Source organism: Pinus tabuliformis, chromosome 1_2, assembly GCF_031772625.1.
Source record: "Pinus tabuliformis cultivar Carrire ecotype Pingquan chromosome 1_2, CPIR1, whole genome shotgun sequence".
In the NCBI taxonomy this organism is placed as follows: Eukaryota; Viridiplantae; Streptophyta; class Pinopsida; order Pinales; family Pinaceae; genus Pinus; species Pinus tabuliformis.
The window spans coordinates 1,124,677,463-1,124,700,193 of NC_142298.1; positions in this window are offsets into that span (position 1 = coordinate 1,124,677,463).

Sequence of the window (22,731 nt, forward strand, 5' to 3'; positions counted from 1 at the left end):
CGTGCACCTTAATTTCCACAGTTCCATTTCATTGTCAACATTCACACTCTCTTGATTTAGCCTTCAAGAATCAAAGGTTCTTAGAATTTTGTTGTGGTGGAATTCTACTCATTCATAATACTAGTTGGGCTAAATATTTTCAAAGGGGCTGAATTATGAGTAAAGGATGAGTTTAGTTCTGAGTAGGGGTTTGAGTTCTCCAAGATAAAATTATCTGTTAGTTAGAGAACAAGTTTATTTTTATTACTCTATTGACTGAATTATCTGCGCCCAACTAGTCGAGTCAACCGGGGTAGGTATTTTATTTCAAAGGAGTCTGCATTGTCTGTGTTGATTCATGAACAACCAGGAAATACAAGAAATTTCGTTGAACACACTTGCAGAATTCTTAAAACATTCTTGCAGAAATGGAACTACACTTGTAGGAAAAAAGAGCACACTATAGAAATGAAACTCATTTAGCAAAGAAGAATTTCACACTTCATAAGTTTCAGAAAATAAATAGGCGCGCCATGTAAAAACTCAATCTCCAACTTGTACAACAAAATTTCTGACTACTTCAAGGCTCCAAATTCGAACAAATCCAAGCACCAACTTGGTCAAAAGAGGACTCTAATCTTATCAAGAAATCTAAGCACCAACTTGCCCAAAATGAGAACTCCAAACCTCCTAGGCTCCAACCTTTCCAAATAGACTTCTCAAAATAATTTTCAAATACACTAAAAAGTGGTCTAAAAAATCTTCTCAAACTTAATCCAAGAATGCTTCAATTTAGCTTCAACAAGGCTTCCAAATTTTACTCCAAAAAATGCTTCAAGTTTGCTTTAACAATTCTTCTAAAGGACACTCCAAAAAAAAGGCTTCAAGTCTACTTCAACAATGATTCAAAAGACTACTACAAAATATACTAAAAAGGTTCCAAGGTTGCTCCAAAAGGTTGATCAAAAGTCAGCACCAATTTTTTTTTCTCAATATTGCACCGAAAGGTTGATCAAAAGTCAGCACCAAATGAATCTCTTAAGATCTACTTCAAGACCCTTCAATTTTGATCAAATCAAAGTTAAAAAATAGTTATAGACCATGTCAAAATGGGTTCAATTCTGTCATTAAAGGCTGAGATGACTAACAAAAATTTGAGCCAAGATAGGGCCAACGTCTCTCTTAATAGGGCCAAGGTATACTTCATAATAGGGTCAAAGTTTGGTCTTTCTACTTGGCCAAAATTCGTGTTACTTTAAGGCCAAAGTATCTCCTCCATAGGGACAAGAATCTATATAAACATAAGGTTGAAATTTATAGATCACAGGTCTATAATAGGGAAAAATCTTCAGTCTTTAAAGAGGTTGAAAATGTGCCTTGCCATAGGTCTAAGTTAGGTCGAGTTTTCATGCCATAAGGAGGATGAAACGATACTCCAAAATGATCCTAATATGCCCAGAATATGCCATGAAATCCAATAGAAAACCACCAAGAAAACATATCCAAAAACTAGAGATAAAATTCATGTCTTTCTCTGCAATTAGCTCCTAAGTTCATGATATATGAACCCATATCCTTCTTATTCACTATTCCAAGTGCTTCTTGTCTCCTTAGTAAAGTTATATGGGAAATTGAGGATGAATGATGCCTTATTTATACTAATTTTATCATGTATTGAATCGTTATGACTACTGGGGAGAGGTGTGAGTTGTGTTTTTGCAGACCGAATTGACAAAGATAAGAAACAAATATATTTTAACTTGTAAATTCAATTTCTCTTCAATGAGGAGGAGTTATGAGTAAAATAAATCTTTTTGTAAAGGGCTTAAAGTCCTCTACAAACTTATGTAACTTTGTTCTTGAGAATGACATTCCTTTGACATCACTAACAAACATTCTTCTAATAATCTCCCCCTTTTTTATTGACGGAAACAATATCCTCATATGCTACTCTCCTTGTCATCATGTTGTTCGCTATGTCAACATGTTGTTCCCCTTGTCATGATGCTACTCCCGCTGTCATATTCTCCCCCTTTGACATCAATATCAAAGGAATACTCTAATGGGATGCAAGAGAGATGACCCCCATCTTTTAACAAAGATATTCATATGCTTCGCAAGGTAGGGGTTTTGTGAAAATGTATGCAATCTATTTCTTAGTGTTGACATATTCCATTTTGATGTTTTTATCTTCAACTTATTCTCAAATAAAGTGGTACTTGATTGGGATATGTTTTATCTTTGATTTCATGACTAGATTCTTTGAGAGGTTGATTACATTGGTATTGTCACAATAGATAGTCATATGCTGATTTTTTTCTATATTAACATCCTTCAAGAATTCCTTCATCCATAGTATTTGTGTGCAATAATATGTTGCTCCAATATACTTGGCTTCAGATGTGGAAGGAGATATAGATGATTGTTTCTTGCTTAAACAAGATACAAGATAGTATTCTAAGAAGAATGTGTTCCCACTGGTACTCTTTCGATCGTTAACATTTCCTTCCCAATCTACATCAATATATGATATCAAGTTAAGATATGTGCTCTTAGGGTACCATAGTCCAAAATCAAGAGTGCCTTTCAAGTATTTGAGTATTCTTTTTACAACTAGCGTGAGAGATTCCTTAGGAGTTGACTATAATATTTCCACCATTCATATTGTCTACATGATATATGGTTGCAAGGTTGTCATATTTAAGAAACTCCTATTCATTTATTTGTAAAGAGTTCCATCCACCATAGCAAATTCATCATCCTTACTTAACTTGTAGCATGTAGTCATAGGTGTGCTTAAAATAACACATTCTTCCATCCCAAGTCACTTAATCATATCATGAGATAGTTTTATTGTGATATGAACATTGTTGCTTTAGTTTGAGTTACTTAAAGTCGAAGAAAGTAAGACAACTCTTCAATCATCAACATTTCATTTTTTTTGACATATCTAAGGAAAACTTGTGACTCATTTCATCATTTTTTTCTCCCAAAATTCAAATCATCCACACAAATTAGTGTGATTAGCAGATTGTCTTTGTCCATATTCTTGTAAGGTTTTCTTCCTGCAACTGCTTTCTTGAATCCTTATTGTTGAATATAGTGATCAAGTGTAGCACACCAAGCTCTTGGAGCTTACTTTAATCCATATAGGGCCTTCTTTAATTTTCATACAAAGCCGTTATTTTCAAACAAGTAAAATCCTTATGGTTTTTCCATGTATACTTCTTATTTTATATCTCCATTTACAAAGGCTCACTTCACATTCATTTGATAGAATTGGAAGACTTTTGAATAAGAAAATGCTAAAAAAACATCCTTATAGCCTCTAGTCTGGAAATAGGAGTGAAAGTATCTTCAAATTCAATTCCTTCAATTTCAGTGTATCCCTTATACACTAATCTTTCCTTATTTCTAATGATTTGTCCATATTCATTCATTTTGTTCTTATACAATCTTATCCTCGAACAAGGTTCTAGATCCCATATTCCATTCTTTTCAATTTGATTCATCTCTTTTTTCCATTGCATTTATCCAATGAGGATTCTTAATTGCCTAGGTGAAATTCTTTGGTCCTATTATGGATAGAAAGGAAGTATATTTCCTTTTTGGTGTGTTTTTCATATTTCTTTGAGTTTATATTCCTCTATTCACATCTCTAATGATTTGTTATTCTAGATGATGTTTCTATACAAACTTTAACTTTGATAGTGTTTGATATGGTTCCTCATTATGATTTTATGGCTCTTCTATTCTTTTGTAAAATCTTCATTTGGATTTGCAAGGATAGAGGCTTCTTCATTAGTTTGATTTGTTCTTTTGGATGATGTTTCTATACAAACATTAACTTTGATAGTGTTTGATATGGTTCCTCATTCTGATTTTATGGCTCGTCTATTCTTTTGTAACATCTTCCTCTAGATTTGCAAGGATAGGAGCTTCTTCATTAGTTTGAACTACCTTTTTAGGAAGATACTTATCTGTCTTTACTTCGCTGCTTTCAATTGTCTTCAACAAATTATTTTTGTAGCATTTGTATGCCTTTCTTCTTAATGAGTATCCAAGGAAAATTCCTTCATCAACATGTGAATCAAATTTTCCTTGTGAATCATCATCAATATTCAGAAAACATTTTCTTCCAAATATTTTGAAGTGTTTCTGTTGACGGTGCTAGAAACTACCAACACATAGGGGGTCTCCCCGATAGGTAGTCCCAATTAGACCTCACATCATTTGGTATAGGAGCCCCATTAGAAATATGGCCCAATGTCCATTATCTTAAATATTTTCCTTAGCTTCAATAGTTAGCATAAGACAGAAACATGCATGCACTTTCAAATGAGCAAGTAATTAAGCCTTGTGAAATGCTCAATTGCAATATGTATCAAGGTTCTTTCACTAAAAGGTAAGAAAAAGTGAGTCTTTGGGGGAAAATCAATAGTACTATTCTAATAAATACACATGCACATAGACATTGTTAGCCATCTAGTGAATGAGTTCACATAGACATAACGATCATTAAAAAAGTTACAACATACATTCAACAAGATAAGCACCAAAGCCAATGAAGTAGTTCAATTTGTTTAGTACATAATAACTTAAACACATTTTGAAAACATCTAAAGAATAATCTTACAATATTAATGATACATGCATGAAAGTGTGTTGGCTTAATGAGCTTCGAATTATTAAGAGAAATTTCCAAGATACATGGTTACAGTGAGACGCCACTAGCTCCAATAGTGGAGAATTAAGCCACTACTTTCTCCCCAAAAGAAAAATTTCCTCTCTAATGCCTAGTTGGAGAAGCCAAGGTTAAAATTCCTTTGCTTGAGTAATGAGGCTTATTTTATAACAAGAGGGATGACCTTTGATATCCCCATGACTCTTGAACTAACCCCATGACTCTTGGACTTCAAATATGACCTTTGGACTTCCAAAATACCTTTGTAAGTTTCCTAATGAATCTTTTGTAAGTTATATGACTCTTGGAATTCCACATATTTGAATTTTCAATATTTTCCCAAAATGACATCACCATGTGACAACAACAAGACAAGTCATTGACTTTCATGACTTGTAACATGAAGTTCTTTGAGAAGTGACGAAACTACCAATATGTCTTCAATACTTATAACATATCTTGCATTGTTGTCGCATTCTACCCTCCAAAGGGTCTAGAGAGATTATGGAGTCTTAATGGGTTCTTTTGATCTTCACAATTCAAAGTTCCTTGAATTGTCGCAACATGGTACCTTTGTGCCTTTGTCTTCAAATTTCCTCCTTAGATGACTTATCTTGACAGATCTCCTTGAACATATTTTCCATGCTTAATGAGCACACCTGCTTGCATGGATCACTCATGGTAAGTAAACATGACCCTGGGAATCTCCTACTCTATGATGATTCATGTAATGTACCGATTTTGGATCAACAATGCACAAGGGAGAAATAGGGGCCTGATGGGTGTAGATCCTACTTGAAATAGACAGGGAGGTAGGGATTTATCATTGATATTGTGCCATGTGTAGCTATGGAAGAGGAGTAGGCAAGGTAAGCACATGGCACAATTCTAGGAGGCAAGGTTGCATGGACTATTCACTAGGATTGTGCCATGCGCTAGGGTGGAAGGCCAGGGTCACAAGGAGATTGTAGGGTGTATTTCCAAGGCACAAGGAGGGGCATCACTACCCAATAAAAGTGTACAGTGCACTACACTGGCAGCCAGAGGCAGGATTGGTGCAGGGAGGAATATTAATAAGCAAGGAGAGGGGTCTTGCTAACTAGAATTGTGCAGTGTGAAAGAGAGAGGGGGGAGGCTTAGGGTGGTGAAGGGCACATTTACAATTGACAAGGAGCATTACTACTAGGCTCTACAAGTGTGTAGTGCATTCCTAGCCCAGAGGAGGAGTTGCAAGGTCAGAAAAAATGACTATGAGAGAGTGAAACATGGGAAAACAGAATGAGTTATGGGTATAATCAAGCGTTACTCATCTCAACTCATTACTACAACTCAGGTATGACCCAATACTAATAAATATACATTAGAACATCAGTTCACAAACATTCTCCAAGTGCAAGAAGCAAAGCATGAGAAGTTGCGACACATGTGTCATTTTGTGACTAGAAAGTGCACACCAACTCAAAAGTGTGTTATTTCCATTATTGGTGATTTGATGATACTTAAGAAGGGACATGGACACTTGAAACATGTGTGAAAGCATAAGAAAACACTTTAAAACCAAAATCAACTATTCACATGATGGAAGGTGGGCTCCAAAATTTGAATATAGAAAACATTTTGGAGGGTGTTGTAGAAATGACATCAGTTTCATATAGGCAGGCCTTCCTTTCCGTAGTTCATATGGATTTTTATCATTTTTTACCCGAAGTTGAGCCTTGTTCATGATATAGGTTGTCTCCCCAATCACCTCCCTCCAAATTTTTTCCTGTAAACTAACTTCTAACAACATTTTTCTTGTAGTCTCTTGTACATATATGTTCTTTATTTCTACTACTCGATTTTGTTGTGGAGTCATAACAACAGAAAGTTCCCTTTTGATTCAATATTTTTCATAGAATTCATTGAATTATCTTGAGGTAAATTCCCCACCTCTATCTATTCTTAAGCATTTGATCTTCAATTTAATTTCATTTTCAATCATTGTTATGAAAGTTTTAAAAACAATCTAGTTCTTATGACTTATATCTTATGAAAAATACCCACATCATTCTAGTATAATCATCTATAAATAAAATAAAATACATTTCTCCTTATATAGTCAATGTTCTAGTTGGACTACACAAATATGCATGAATGGTTTTAAAGGTTTTGATGTTGAACATTCCTTTGATTTGCTTTTCATGTTGACATGGTGCACAAATAACATTTGTTGGCTTTGAAATTTTGGGGATATCTCTTACTGCTTGATTTTTGCTAATATTCACCAATTTATCAAAGCTTAGGTGTCCTGAATGCTTGTGCCTCAACCAATTTTCACTTTCTTGACCCATGTAACATCTCTCTTCTTGAATTTCACTAGGAATGTATACGTTATTTGTTGTTCTTACTCGTCTTCCTACTAGATTTCCTGAAGATGATCTCCTTATCTCACAGTTCTTGGAATGAAATATGAGTTCATGTTTGTAACAATCCTGGTGAAATTCCATGTAATAAAAGTTAATAAAGGAAAAATAATAACCATTGATGATTGGACACTCATTCCAAGATGAATGCTGGGTAAAATCCTAGTGATGGGGATCACTTGTGCTTGTTTATGGCTAAGGAAATTGGCAAAGGAAATGGCTAAGGCTTTGGAAACTAAAAATGGCATTTTTGGCACATTTGTTTATTAAAATAATGGGAGTTAAGAGAAAAGGGAGGTGAAAGGTCACATGTTGCATGTGAAGAGGAAAACGAATAAAATAGAAGCCTCATTCATCAAAAGGATTATGAGAATTAGTTGGTAGCCTTTTGTCAGTTCAGTTTTGGAGCTCTCTCATTATTCTCTCTCTCTCTCACACTCTTGGAGACTTAGAGTTTTCTTGGAGCACTCCTTTAGAGTGTGGCATAATTGGATTATTGGAGAAAGAAGGCAAAGGAAGAGTAGGAAAGCCCAAGAGGGCATCAAGATTAATAGCTACATCAGATTTTCTTGTAGGTATTGAGTTACATGTATGTTTCCTTTGTTAGTTTTGGTGTGCATGGCATATGCATGTGGTTTGTTGGTTGCGATCTATCATTGGAATGGAGGACAACTGGGATTGAAAATGGATTGCCTAGCCTTTCCATTTCCTAGATATCCATGGAGATTGTGGGTTTATTTTCAATATTGTGTTTTTGGTTGGTTCTCATGTTTCCTTAGCTTAGGTTGAGTTATTAGTCCCGAATCCTTGGTTGGACAAACACTCTGGAGCCTTGGAACAACTTGGGTTGAGTTACTAGTCCCGTAGCCTTGGAGCCCTTGGTGGGTTGAGTTACTAGTACTGGAGCCTTTGTTGGAAAAATTCTCTAGAGCCAGATAAAATGTGTGGGTTGAGTTACTAGTCCTAAAGCCTTGGCTGGACAAACACTTTGAAGCCCTAGAAAGATTGGATAGAAAACAATATGATGATGGTTTTTTCATGTATGATCGTGAGGTGAAATCATTGTTTGATGGGTTGAGGTGGATGGCCTCTAGAAGCTGTAGATGAGTTTTGATTGATGTGTTCTATGAGATTTCACATTCATGCTTGGAATATGGCACACCGATGAATGGTTGAAGAGAGATTTGGCTCAGCCATTTTGCAGTCGGGTGGGACGTGGAAGTCCCATCCCGGGTTTGGATTCTGCATCAATAACGAAAGGTTATTTCTCATATTTCTATGAGAATTTTGATGGATTATATGTGGTATATATGGATGCACTTTCATGAGTATTTATGCTTCTATTATGTTGGTTATGTATGTGTTTTATGAAAGAAATTATGTATGGCTTTCATCGTGTTTTTACTTGTAATTGAATGATCAATGCATCTATGACCTAATGGATGGAATGGGAGTTGATGTGTTGAGACATCAATGGGCCTTAGCAATTCTCAACTATGTATGAGACCCCTATGCTCAAAACTATTATTTACACATGTAGATTACATATTTGTGATATGTTTGATGAAATACCTGTCATGGCTAGTAGGGGTCCTATTAAGGTTTCATTCAAGTATTTGCTTTAGTACTATCATTTCCATGTTATTTTACTATTTTGAAGAGATGGTTCAATTCTAGGTAGTGACCTAGGCTCTGGGCCTGAAAAAGTGGCTCGAATCCCAAGTTCGCTGGCATATCATAGAAAAATTTAGTCTCTGGTCACTAACATGCAAGCCTATGAGAGTGACATTGGGTTTCAGGAGGATGTCATGCCTATAGCATGAGAGAAGCTGAGTCTTAAGTTGTCCAAAAGTTTAGTGGGACCCAAGGGGAAGTTGTCTAAACTATTGGATTGGTTCTTGAAGGTCCTATAGTTGATGTTGAATGTCTATATGGTGTGCTTCCATTAGTTCCACTTCCTTAACATGACTTAGGGGGTTGAATCATATCATGGTGGCCTCTCATAGCATGTTTACCTCGCCTAGCTGGTTGCTTACGTAGATGTGGGATGACGGTGTTATAGAGAGGTATTAGAGCACGGTTCACTCCTCAGACTAGATGGGCTATGTGTTGGTCATGCATGCATGTCAGTTGCATGTGTGTCTCTCACGCTTGCATTCCATGTTCTTGTTACATTTGCATGATGTTGTTCATGGTCGTAGTGATGTCATCATGTAGAGTTGATGTGTTTTACTGTGGGATGCATCACTGTGAGTTTATGATTTTTTACATGTCAATTTATGTCACTTACGTGTATTGTTGTAGTATGTTTGGTTGCAATCTTGATTGTTTATTACATTCTTGTATGCTTGGTTACATGTATCATTCTTGTAGATTTGATTTCAAGTATTGTTCATTCATGCTTGATCATATGTGTTTATGCATATGTGTGGATGGTTATCCATTTCTCTTGAATGTTCTGTTTGCATGTGGTCAAGTGTATAGCGATGTAATGATGGTGGTTGTCATGCATGAGGTCGTGGTGTGTGTTGTTGTGTAGGTCATGCATTGATGACTGGATCCTAGCTAGAATGGATGTTGCATGGTCATATGCTTATGTATTAAGTTTTTATATGTTGTCATGATTATGTTATACATGTATCACGCTAATTTTTTGCTCTTGAAAACAAGGTATCCTCCCTGAGAAATACTAAGGTACGTTGGTTTATGGTGATTTGGTTTGGTTGACATGATATACCTTGTAGGAAGAAATATTTAATGGATAGCAAGATGGTTGACTACAAAGACTCTCCCTATTAATGATAAGAGCATTATGGTGTTGGGAACTCTTCCGATTTGGCAGTTACACTGAGAATCTTAAAGGAAGAAATAAGGAGTTGTAAGGTAGATAATGACAGAATCATACAGTCACAGGAAAAGTTAGCAAAGGTAAATGTAGTCATACTTCAGATCTTGTGAAATTTGTAGTGATAGGGACCGCTTCAGATCACCCATGAGTAAGACAATAGAACCAATCGGGCAAATGGTAGTTGGTCACAGGTCAGATAAAGATGATACAATCAGATATGGAAGATTTTTGGACACTCCAGATAGGAGAAGGTATAGTCACAAGTTCCGCTCTAGTTCTAGTTTTGACATGCATGAGGATAGATATCATTATCATCCTTACAATATGAGTGATAAGGGGCATTCCAGATGAGTATAAGAAAGAAAAGTTGCCTACTTTTGATGGAGAGTTAAAGAAATTTCAAGATGTGGAGGCATGGTTGCCAGACATGAAGCAATTCTTTAGGTTGCATGACTATTCATAGAACATAAAGGATAGAGTGGCTACATTTAGTCTCAAAGGAAAAGTAGACATTTGGTGGGAAGATCTAAATAATTTCAGAGGTATACGTGAGGAAGTATTATTTCCGCTGCATATCTGCCTTTATGGTTATCGCCATAGAAATAGAAATAACCCAGCTAGGGCGATGGTAGCTTATCTCTGAGAAGAGTTGTGTCGGCTACATGCCTATGAACTATTCCCAACTTTGTTACAATGAGGCTCGAAGGCCTATTTATTATTGAGAAATAATGGAAAACCCTTCACATCCCGAAACCTAACCCTAGAAGATGAAACGCCAAATTGTGGGCCTCGTTTTGGGGTGAGTTGGACAACCAACTTCCCGGGGTCGCGAATTGGTTGTATTATCTCCATTTGACGCGCATGATAGCCCGTTGGAAAGATCTCTCCGAGGACTGCGACGAAAAAGACGATTTTTCTTAAAAAAATCGCTGGCGGTAGATTTCCCAAAAAACGTCGTTTAGGGCCTCAAAACGGCTCCGGAAGTTTAGGACCCGAAAAACTGCAAACAATAGTAAACTGCGCTATAATTAAGGAAACTGAAAAACTGAAAGAGACAGTTGTGGGGGTCCAAATGGGATAGGTGGGTGGCCACTAACATCCACCTGGATCATTCCTCCCCCCTTAGGAAGCAACGGTCCCCATTGCGTTGAGTTCCTCCTTGAGATGAGGAAGCTTCTGCTGAGCTGGGTCTCTGGTGAGCTGTTCTGCAATCTCTGATGTGTCCAGAAATGGTGGGAAGCATGGTCGGCGATGGTCCACATTGAACAATCGGTGCAAGCGAAGGAATGGAGGAATGCTGTGCTTCAAAGCATTGTTGCCCACAGCCTTGTTACTGGTGTAAGGACCATGTCGAAGTGGTCTGAGTTTCTGATGGGTTCTGGTAAGGCGTTCTCTCTGCAGATGTAACCAAACTTTGATGCCCACCAGAAACTTGTGTGGTACTCCTCTGGGTAAGCAGAAGTTGTTCCTGTGTTCTGTCATAACTATATGCCTATGTTGTTGCTGCTACGTGGAGGAACCCTTTGCGGGGGTCATGGATGTAGCAACGATCTTCCCCTTACTTTGGGAGTGAACTAGACAGAAAATAAATTTCCTAGTCTGTGAGATGAGCTTGCTACCTTTCTTAGCAGTGATCAAAGAGTTGGCTGTAGGTGGAGCTACCTCTGGTATCCTGTATAATGAATTATCCAAAGAAATAATGACAGCGCGAGGTCTTGACTCATACACAGCATATCGCCTCCACAAGTATGGCTAGCCTAATAGTACATCACAAACATCCAGAGGTGTAACATCACACAATACCTCATCTGTGAAGGGCTTGATGCTGTAGGGAAGGCGACACTGCTGGCAAACTTTGAGATCTCGTCCTTCGTGAAGCCACCCGATACTGTATGGTTGTGGGTGTGGCGTAGTTGGTAGGCCTAACCGCTTCACGACCTTTGCTGAAATGAGGTTCTTTTGGCTGCCACTGTCGAACATGAATTGCAGCGGTGAACCCTTCACCCACATCTGTGAGTGGAAAAGACGTTCCCCCTCCTCTGGCTCTTCGGGCTCATTCTTCTGGATCTTTGCAGTGGCAACAGTGGCACTAGGATCCGCATCAATGATTTGCTTCCCTTTTCCATCCCCCTTGTCAGGTTGTGGTTCATAGTAGGAACATGCATCTGATTCGGAAGCCTTCAACTCGGCGACTAGCGACTACTTGGTCCGACACTCACTTGTGTTATGAGTGGGACTCTTGTGGAACTCACACCACTTTCCTGTGTCCTTCTTCAGATTCGTGGTGTTGTTCTTTTCTTGCAGCTTCAAGGGGTTGTCTTGGGTCACCCCGCATTGGCTTTGTCCTTTGGGCTTCGGATTTGCAGATCCAAAGTCTCGCTTCTTTTGTTTGAACTTTTGCTCGATTTTGACAGCGTATCGGTATGCTGTGCCGAGTGAGGAGATTTTCAAGAACTCCATCTCTTCCTGGATGTATCTGTGTAGGCAGCTGTTGTATTTGACTACCAGATGCAGCTCAGAAAATTTGTTACCCAACTGTGTGCGAAGGGTATGAAAAGTATTTGTGAACTCTGGCACATCTTGGTCTCGTCCTTGCCGTAGTGTGGTCCATTTGATGCATTTGTCCTCATAGCTTTTGACAGGGTAGTACTACTCCTTGAGGGCATACCAGAAGTCATTCCAAGTGGGGGCGGCTGAAAACAGTGAGCCTGTACTTTCATCCTTATGCTCGCAGTATGTTTCCCACCAGTCCTTGACGTGGGGGGCTGCTTTGAGAAGAGCGAAAACAATCTTTTCCCGACTTGAAAATTCATGAACAGAAAAATACCCATCTAGCAGATTTAGCCATTTATCTACGACATCTACGTTTATTTGACCCTCGAAGATGGGGATTTCAAAATTAACTTGTACCTTAAATGGTGTGGTGTTTCCAGAGTAGCTATTGGAAGCTGATGCGTCGCCTCTGGGTAGCCGCTGAAGGGCAAAGCTGTCCATCATCACGTTGCTTTGTCGCTCGAGGGCTTCTTCGAGAAAGATTTTCATAGGATCTCCTGCCCTCTCGTCTTTCTTCTCATCCGCCATGGGAGGCTATCGAGATTTGCGAGGCTGGTCTTGCAAAGGTTCGACCAGTTCAAGCCCTAACTCCTTATATGCCGACCTCATTGGGGACATGCAAAGAAAAACAGAGAAAAAGCAGACCGCTCTGATATCACTGATCCGGATTTAGACAGGAACGCAATAAATTACAGAGATAACCATAAACATAGAGATGCGATAACCATAAAGACAAATATGCAACGGAAATAATACTTCATTTCATTACTGTAAAATACTGAAATATGCTTACAAATAGAAATAGAAATAACCCAGCTAGGGCGATGGTAGCTTATCTCTGAGAAGAGACGTGTCGGCTACATGCCTCTGAACTGTTCCCAACTCTGTTACAATGAGGCTTGAAGGCCTATTTGTTATTGAGAAACAATGGAAAACCCTTCACATCTCGAAAACTGACCCTAGAAATTGAAACGCCAAATTGTGGGCCCCGTTTTGGGGTTAGTTGGACAGCCAACTTCCCGGGGTCGCGAATTGGTCGTATTATCTCCGTTTGATGCGCATGATAGCCCGTTGGAAAGATCTCTTCAAGGACTATGACAAAAAAGACGATTTTTATCAAAAAATTTGTTGGCGGTAGATTTCCCAAAAAACGTCGTTTAGGGCCTCAAAACGGCTCCGGAAGTTTAGGACCTGAAAAACTGCTAACAACAGTAAACTGCGCTATAATTAAGGAAACTAAAAAACTGAAAGAGACAGTTGTGGGGGTCCAAATGGGATAGGTGGGTGGCCACCAACATCCACCTAGATCATTCCTCCCCCCTTAGGAAGCAATGGTCCCCATTGCGTTGAGTTCCACCTTGAGATGAGGAAGCTTCTGCTGAGCTGGGTTTCTGGTGAGCTGCTTTGCAATCTGTGATGTGTCCAGAAATGGTGGGAAGCATGGTCGGCGATGGTCCACATTGAACAATCGGTGCAAGCGAAGGAATGGAGGAATGCTGTGCTTCAAAGCATTGTTGCCCAACCCTGAATTGGAGCGGCGAACCCTTCACCCACATCTGTGAGTGGAAAAGACGTTCCCCCTCCTCTGGCTCTTTGGGCTCATTCTTCTGGATCTTTGTAGTAGCAACAGTGGCACTAGGATCCGCATCAATGATTTGCTTCCCTTTGCCATCCCCCTTGTCAGGTTCTGGCTCAGAGTTGGAACATGCATCTGATTCCGAAACCTTCAACTCAGCCACCAGCGACTGCTTGGTCCAACACTCACTTGTGTTATGAGTGGGAATCTTGTGGAACTCACACCACTTTCCTGTGTCCTTCTTAGGCTTCGTGGTGTTGTTCTTTTCTTGCAGCTTCAAGGGGTTGTCTTGGGTCACCCCTCCTTGGCTTTGTCCTTTGGGCTTCGGATATGCAGATCCAAAGTCTCGCTTCTTCTGTTTGAACTTTTGCTCGATTTTGACAGCATATCGGTATGCTGTGCCGTGTGAGGAGATTTTCAAGAACTCCATCTCTTCCTGGATGTATCTGTGTAGGCAGCTGTTGTATTTGACTACCAGATGCAGCTCAGAAAATTTGTTACCCAACTGTGTGCGAAGGGTATGAAAAGTATTTGTGAACTCTGGCACATCTTGGTCTCGTCCTTGCCGTAGTGTGGTCCATTTGATGTATTTGTCCTCATAGCTTTTGACAGGGTAGTACTACTCCTTGAGGGCATACCAGAAGTCATTCCAAGTGGGGGCGGCTGAAAACAGTGAGCCTGTACTTTCATCCTTATGCTCGCAGTATGTTTCCCACCAGTCCTTGACGTGGGGGGCTGCTTTGAGAAGAGCGAAAACAATCTTTTCCCGACTTGAAAATTCATGAACAGAAAAATACCCATCTAGCAGATTTAACCATTTATCTACGACATCTACGTTTATTTGACCCTCGAAGATGGGGATTTCAAAATTAACTTGTACCTTAAACGGTGTGGCGTTTCCAGAGTAGCTATTGGAAGCTGATGCGTCGCCTCTGGGTAGCCGCTGAAGGATCTGGGCAAAGCTGTCCATCATCACATTCCTTTTTCGCTCGAGGGCTTCTTCGAGCAAGATTTTGATAGGATCTCTTGCCCTCTCATCTTTCTTCTCATCTGCCATGGGAGGCCATCGAGATTTGTGAGGCTGGTCTTGCAAAGGTTCGACCAGTTCAAGCCCTAACTCCTTATATGCCGACCTCGTTGGGGACATGCAAAGAAAAACAGAGAAAACGCAGACCGATCTGATACCAATGATCATTTCATTACTGTAAAATACTGAAATATGCTTACAAATTGAAATAGAAATAACCCAGCTAGGGCGATGATAGCTTATCTCTGAGAAGAGATGTGTCGGCTACATGCCTTTGAACTGTTCCCAACTCTGTTACAATGAGGCTCTAAGGCCTATTTATTATTGAGAAACAATGGAAAACACTTCACATCCCGAAACCTAACCCTAGAAGTTGAAACGCCAAATTGTGGGCCCCGTTTTGGGGTTAGTTGGATAGCCAACTTCCCGGGGTCGTGAATTGGTCGTATTATCTCCGTTTGACGCGCATGATAGCCTGTTGGAAAGATCTCTTCGAGGACTACGACGGAAAGGATGATTTTTATCAAAAAAATTGTTGGCGGTAGATTTCCCAAAAAACGCCGTTTAGGGCATCAAAGCGGCTCCGGAAGTTTAGGACCTGAAAATTTGCTAACAATAGTAAACTGCGCTATAATTAAGGTAACTGAAAAAATGAAAGAGATAGTTGTGGGGGTCCAAATGGGATAGGTGGGTGGCCACCAACATCCACCTGGATCATTCCTCCCCCCTTAGGAAGCAACGATCCCCATTGCGTTGAGTTCCTCCTTGAGATGAGGAAGCTTCTACTGAGTTGGGTCTCTGGTGAGCTGTTCTGCAATCTCTGATGTGTCTAGAAATGGTGGGACACATGGTCGACGATGGTCCACATTGAACAATCGGTGCAAGCGAAGGAATGGAGGAATGCTATGCTTCAAAGAATTGTTGCCCACAGCCTTGTAACTGGTGTAAGGACCATGTCGAAGTGGTCTGAGTTTCTAATGGGTTCTGGTAAGGCATTCTCTCTACAAATGTAACCAAACTTTGTGGCCAACCTGAAACTTGTGTGGTACCCCTCTGGTTAAGGAGAAGTTGTTCTTGTGTTATGTCATGACTGAATCCCTGTGTTGTTGCTGCTACGTGGTGGAACCCTTTGCAGGGGTCATGGATGTAGCAACGATCTTCCCCTTACTTTGGGAGCGAACAAGACAAAAAATAAATTTCCTAGTCTGTGAGATGAGCTTGCTGCCTTTCTTAGCAGTGATCAAAGAGTTGGCGGTAGGTGGAGCTACCTCTGGTATCCTGTATAATGAATTATCCAAAGAAATAATGACAGCGCGAGGCCTTGACTCATACACAACATGTCGCCTCCACAAGTATGGCTGGCCTAATAGTACATCACAAACATCCAGAGGTGTAACATCACACAATACCTCATTTGTGAAGGGCTTGATGCTATAGGGAAGGCGGCACTGCTAGAGAACTTTGAGATCTCGTCCTTCGTGAAGCCACCCGATACTGTACGATTGTGGGTGTGGCATAGTTGGTAGGCCCAACCGCTTCATGACCTCTGCTGAAATGAGGTTCTTTCGGCTACCACTGTCAACAATGAATTGCAGCGGCGAACAATTCACCCACATTTGTGAGTGGAAAAGACGTTCCCCCTCCTATGGCTCTTCGGGCTCATTCTTTTGGATCTTGGCAGTGGCAACAGTGGCACTAGGATCCACATCAATGATTTTCTTCCCTTTTCCATCCCCCTTGTTGGGTTCTGGCTCAGAGTCGGAACATGCATCTGATTCAGAAGCCTTCAACTCGGGCACCAGCGACTGCTTGGTCCGACACTCACTTGTGTTATGAGTGGGACTCTTGTGGAACTCACACCACTTTCCTGTGTCCTTCTTCGGCTTCGTGGTGTTGTTCTTTTCTTGCAGCTTCAAGGGGTTGTCTTGGGTCACCCCGCCTTGGCTTTGTCCTTTGGGCTTCAGATTTGCAGATCCAAAGTCTCACTTCTTCTCTTTGAACTTTTTCTCGATTTTGACAGCGTATCGGTATGCTGTGCCGAGTGAGGAGATTTTCAAGAACTCCATCTCTTCCTGGATGTATCTATGTAGGCAGCCACGGTATTAGAGTACCAGATGCAGCTTAGAATCTTTGATACCCAACTGTGTGCGAAGGGCATGAAAAATATTTGTGAACTCTGGCACATCTTGGTCTCGTCCCTACCGCAGTGTGGTCCATTTGATGTATTTGTCCTCATAGCTTTTGACAGGGTAGTACTGCTCCTTGATGGCATCCCGGAAGTCATTCCAAGTGGGGGCGGCTAAAAACAGTGAGCCTGTACTTTCATCCTTCTGCTCGCAGTATGTTTCCCACCAGTCCTTGACGTGGGGGGCTACTTTGAGAAGAGCGAAAACAATCTTTTCCCAACTTGAAAATTCATGAACAGAAAAATACCCATCTAGCAGATTTAACCATTTATCTACGGCATCTGCGTCTATTTGACCCTCGAAGATGGGGATTTCAAAATTAACTTGTACCTTAAATGGTGTGGCGTTTCCAGAGTAGCTATTGGAAGCCGATGCGTCGCCTCTGGGTAGCCGCTGAAGGATCTGGGCAAAGTTGTCCATCATCACGTTCCTTTGTCGCTCGAGGGCTTCTTCGAGCAAGATTTTGATAGGATCTCCTACCCTCTCGTCTTTCTTCTCATCCGCCATGGGAGGCCGTCGAGATTTGCGAGGCTGGTCTTGCAAAGGTTCGACCAGTTCAAGCCCTAACTCCTTATATGCCGACCTCGTTGGGGACATGCAAAGAAAAACAGAGAAAAAACAGACCGCTCTGATACCACTGATCCGGATTTAGACAGGAACGTAATAAATTATAGAGATAACCATAAACACAGAGATGCGAAAACCATAAAGACAGATATGCAGCGGAAATAATACTTCATTTCATTACTGTAAAATACTGAAATATGCTTACAAATAGAAATAGAAATAACCCAGCTAGGGCGATGGTAGCTTATCTATGAGAAGAGATGTGTCGGCTACATGCCTCTGAACTGTTCCCAACTCTGTTACAATGAGGCTCGAAGGCCTATTTATTATTAATAAACAATGGAAAACGCTTCACATTCCGAAACCTAACCCTAGAAGTTGAAACACCAAATTGTGGGCCCCGTTTTGGGGTTAGTTGGACAGCCAACTTCCTGGGGTCGCAAATTGGTCGTATTATCTCCATTTGACGCGCATGATAGCTCATTAGAAAGATCTCTCCGAGGACTAAGACGGAAAAGATGATTTTTATCAAAAAAATCACTGGCGGTAGATTTCCCAAAAAACGTCGTTTAGGGCCTCAAAACAGCTCCGGAAGTTTAGGACCCGAAAAACTGCTAACAATAGTAAACTGCGCTATAATTAAGGAAACTCAAAAACTGAAAGAGACAGTTGTGGGGGTCCAAATGGGATAGGTGGGTGGCCACCAACATCCACCTGGATCATTCCTCCCCCCTTTGGAAGCAGCGGTCCCCATTGCATTGAGTTCCTCCTTGAGATGAGGAAGCTTCTGCTGAGCTGGGTCTCTGGTGAGCTGTTCTGCAATCTATGATGTGTCCAGAAATGGTGGGAAGCATGGTTGGCGATGGTCCACATTGAAAAATTTGTGCAAGCGAAGGAATGGAGGAATGCTGTTCTTCAAAGCATTGTTTCCCACAGCCTTGTTACTGGTGTAAGGACCATGTCGAAGTGGTCTGAGTTTCTGATGGGTTCTGGTAAGGCGTTCTCTCTGCAGATGTAACCAAACTTTGTCGCCCACCTGAAACTTGTGTGGTACCCCTCTAGGTAAGGAGAAGTTGTTCCTGTGTTTTTTCATGACTGTATCCCTATGTTGTTGCTGCTGCGTGGAGGAACCCTTTGCGGGGGTCATGGATGTAGCAACGATCTTCCCCTTACTTTGGGAGCGAACCAGACAGAAAATAAATTTCCTAGTCTGTGAGATGAGCTTGCTGCCTTTCTTAGCAGTGATCAAAGAGTTGGCAGTAGGTGGAGCTACCTCTGGTATCCTGTATAATGGATTATCCAAAGAAATAATGACAGCGCGAGGCCTTGACTCATACACAGCATGTCGCCTCCACAAGTATGGCTGGCCTAATAGTACATCACAAACATCCAGAGGTGTAACATCACACAATACCTCATCTGTGAAGGGCTTGATGCTGTAGGGAAGGCGGCACTGCTGGCGAACTTTGAGATCTCGTCCTTCGTGAATCCACCCGATACTGTACGGTTGTGGGTGTGGCGTAGTTGGTAGGCCCAACCGCTTCACGACCTCTTCTGAAATGAGGTTCTTTTGGCTGCCACTGTCAATAATGAATTGCAGCGGCGAACCCTTCACCCACATCTGTGAGTGGAAAAGACGTTCTCCCTCCTCTGGCTCTTCGGGCTCATTCTTTTGGATCTTGGCAGTGGCAACAATGGCACTAGGATCCGCATCAATGATTTGCTTCCCTTTGCCATCCCCCTTGTTGGGTTCTGGCTCAGAGTCGGAACATGCATCTGATTCGGAAGCCTTCAACTCGGCCACCAGCGACTGCTTGGTCCGATACTCACTTGTGTTATGAGTGGGACTCTTGTGGAACTCACACCAATTTCCTGTGTCCTTCTTCGGCTTCGTGGTGTTGTTCTTTTCTTGCAGCTTCAAGGGGTTGTCTTGGGTCACATCCCCTTGGCTTTGTCCTTTGGGCTTCGGATTTGCAGATCCAAAGTCTCGCTTCTTCTGTTTGAACTTTTGCTCGATTTTGACAGCGTATCGGTATGCTGTGCCGAGTGAGGAGATTTTCAAGAACTCCATCTCTTCCTGGATGTATCTGTGTAGGTAGCCGCGGTATTTGAGTACCAGATGCAACTCAGAATCTTTGATACCCAACTGTGTGCGAAGGGTATGAAAAATATTTGTGAACTCTGGCACATCTTGGTCTCGTCCCTGCCGCAGTGTGGTCCATTTGATGTATTTGTCCTCATAGCTTTTGACAGGGTAGTACTGCTCCTTGATTGCATCCCAGAAGTCATTCCAAGTGGGGGCGGCTGAAAATAGTGAGCCTGTACTTTCATCCTTCTGCTCGCAGTATGTTTCCCACCAGTCCTTGACGTGGGGGGCTGCTTTGAGAATAGCGAAAACAATCTTTTCCCGACTTGAAAATTCATGAATAGAAAAATACCCATCTAGCAGATTGAACCATTTATCTATGGCATCTGCGTCTATTTTACCCTCGAAGATGGGGATTTCAAAATTAACTTGTACCTTAAACAGTGTGGCGTTTCCAGAGTAGCTGTTGGAAGCCGATGCGTCACCTCTGGGTATCCGCTGAAGGATCTGGGCAAAGCTGTCCATCATCACGTTCCTTTGTCGCTCGAGGGCTTCTTCGAGCAAGATTTTGATAGGATCTCCTGCCCTCTCGTCTTTGTTCTCATCTGCCATGGGAGGCCGTCGAGATTTGCGAGGCTGGTCTTGCAAAGGTTCGACCAGTTCAAGCCATAACTCCTTATATGCCGACCTCGTTGGGGACATGCAAAGAAAAACAGAGAAAAAGCAGACCGCTCTGATACCACTGATCCGGATTTAGACAGGAACGCAATAAATTACAGAGATAACCATAAACACAGAGATGCGATAACCATAAAGATAGATATGCAGCAGAAATAATACTTCATTTAATTACTGTAAAATACTGAAATATGCTTACAAATAGAAATAGAAATAACCAAGCTAGGGCGATGGTAGCTTATCTCTGAGAAGAGATGTGTCGACTACATGCCTCTGAACTGTTCCCAACTCTGTTACAATGAGGCTCGAAGGCCTATTTATTATTGAGAAACAATGGAAAACCCTTCACATCTTGAAACCTAACCCTAGAAGTTGAAACGCCAAATTGTGGGCCCCATTTTGAGGTGAGTTGGACAGCCAACTTCCCGGGGTCGCGAATTGGCCGTATTATCTCCGTTTGACGCGCATGATATCGCGTTGGAAAGATCTCTCCGAGGACTACGACGGAAAAGATGATTTTTATCGAAAAAATTGCTGGCATTAGATTTCCAAAAAAACGTCGTTTAGCGCCTCAAAACGGCTCCGAAAGTTTAGGACCTAAAAAACTGCTAACAATAGTAAACTGCGCTATAATTAAGGAAACTAAAAAACTGAAAGAGACAGTTGTGGGGGTCCAAATGGGATAGGTGGGTGGCCAACAACATCCACCTGGATCAGAGAGGTAATGCAAAGAATAAAGAAAATATAACAAGAAGCAAGTAAGACCACATGATTCGGGTAATGAGGAGAATTTTGCATCATCTAAGAGGTTCAATGCATTAGATAGAGGATAGGTAAACATATCTAAAGAGTAGAATAAGGAGCCCATGCAGTGTTGGACTTGTGGAGGAGATCATTGCAGGAGATATTGCCCACAGTACTAGAGTGGTAGGCCTAAGATATACAGTGCGTAGGAGGCATGAACTATTGGGGATTTTGATTAAAGTATTCCACGTATCTATGCAACATTGGATAACGAACATGCAGAGCATCAACCATTTATCATTGAGATGGACATAAGATTTATGATCAAGTTATTTCTATTTTGATTGACCCTGGATCTAATTATAGCTATGTTAGTCCTAACTTGGTGGATAAGTGTGGTTTGAGTGTGGAATTTTATGCAGAGTCTTGGTTAGTGTAGTTGGCTACATGTACAAAGAAGCAAGTTCATCATTGGGTAAGAGCTTGTGCATTTGATTTGAATGGTATGCCTACTGTAGCACACCTAAATGTATTACCGTTGGGTTCACACAGTATGTTGTTGGGAATGGATTGGTTGTATATTCATAGAACCAAGGTAAACTATTAGGAGAAATCCATTGAGTGCATTGATGACAATGGGGAACCAACAATCTTGTAGGGAAAGAAGAAAGCCACATCAGTTAGGATGGTGAGAGCTATGCAAAAAAAGCGTAGTCACAGAAAAGGGTGTAAGTTATTTGCAGTGCACATTTCCAGTGACAAAGGTAAGGGGGTTGAGGATGAAGATGTGTTGAGAAGGTACCCAGCTCTACAAAAGTTCAAGGATGTATTTCTTGAGGACATTACGTATTTTCCACAGTATAGGAAGGTATACTTTTCTACTGAGCTAATTTCAGGGGAAAATCCAACATCAAAAGCACCTTACAGGATTGTCAGGCGGAAAGAGTCGATTGTGCGGACACAACCAACCTCCCTAGGAGCCTAAGACTCTCTAGTGACAAACAATACAAACAAGAGCAATCCTTCTCTAAACATGCATTTACTATATAAGAAATCAAGTGTTTAGATCCTACCTGTAGTCCAACGCTGTTGTAGCAGTCCAGCTCCGCTGATCCGGATGAGCTCCTCCTTCACTTTGAAACCGGCATCCACTAACAATCAAACGATCAAATAGCACTTGATAATCTCATAAAATAAAACATATTTAACACATAGACCAAGGAGTACATGAAACAACTCATAAATAACAAGTTATTGAGAAGAATGGAATCATTTGCATTAATAGGTAACAAAAGGAACAAATACAACCTGAGCCTTGGTGTTGTGCAAGTCCCTCCCAGGGTCCATCAAGAGTTCTCCTTTACTTTGACAAAGCTCACCCACTTCCAAATAGAACAAGCA